Here is a 1095-nt window from a genome sequence, read left to right on the forward strand (position 1 = left end):
AATAAAATTCGTTGCAAACTTAACACAAAACAAAATATTTGTGTTTGTAAAATGTTCTCTCACAATAATTTTAGCCCTACTCTCAATTTATAATACGTATAAAAAATTCTCTAACAGATTATTTGTGATCAGAGTAACAGGTTTTGTTTACATMTTTCTAGATTCGTTGTACCTAAGTTCGATTGTAATTGCTGAGCTGAGATTTGGAGTTACGTTTTTAAACCTCGTTAACAATTTAATCAATGTGGAAGAACAATTATCTGGACTCTGCACTGTTAAAATAAGAAAAAGTTCAAGTGTTTTTGTACTACTTATAACAAGCTTTTTGTCTTATTTTATAATTGTTGGATGTATTATAACTGACAGATATTCAAATGAATGGGATAACCATATCCATGTTGTCCATTCTTTTAACTCCGCTGTAATCAAAACTTGGACACATATCAAATACACTACAATATTTTTTATAATTTCAAAATACTTTGAAGAGTTAAATACGATTTTTTGTGGTTCAAACACAAAAAGAAGACAAGTTATGCATTTACATAAAAGTTTAATTGACATTTCGAGGAAAATGAGTTCTATTTTTTCTTTCATTTTGGTATTTTGGGTTGGTTTTTACTTTGTACATTTTGTTGCAAGAATCATACAAATTTATTGCACGTACGCACTAGGAACAAGTAGAATTCACAATAAAGAACTTATTAATTTGTGTGTGGAGACTTTTATGTTGTTTATGGTGGTTTGGGTCAGCAAAAAATGCATGTTTCAGGTGGATCATTGCGTGCGTAAGATATTACACTAAAAGAGTAAATTTCAGGCAAATGAAATAAAAAATATCATTTGTAAAATTTTAATTAATACAAGAAATAGACTACAAAGAAAAGAGGTAAGACTGTGTTTTACAGACAAGTAAATTTAAAGGAATTTCAGCTGAATGCTTWTGGATTACAAATGTTTCACGAGACTTTGGAAATAACAGCTGGGGGATGTTTCGTTATCGATTTAACCTTGATTTTTACAGTAAGTTGAAGTGTTTGTCAATTTAATAGTAACAAAATTCGACTAGATTGTAACAGCTGCCAGCAACAATGT

The sequence above is a fragment of the Tribolium madens genome, unplaced genomic scaffold (genome assembly GCF_015345945.1).
Source record: "Tribolium madens isolate multiple individuals breed KSU strain unplaced genomic scaffold, Tmad_KSU_1.1 Scaffold_3;HRSCAF=73;Tcas5.2_LG2, whole genome shotgun sequence".
NCBI lineage: Eukaryota > Metazoa > Arthropoda > Insecta > Coleoptera > Tenebrionidae > Tribolium > Tribolium madens.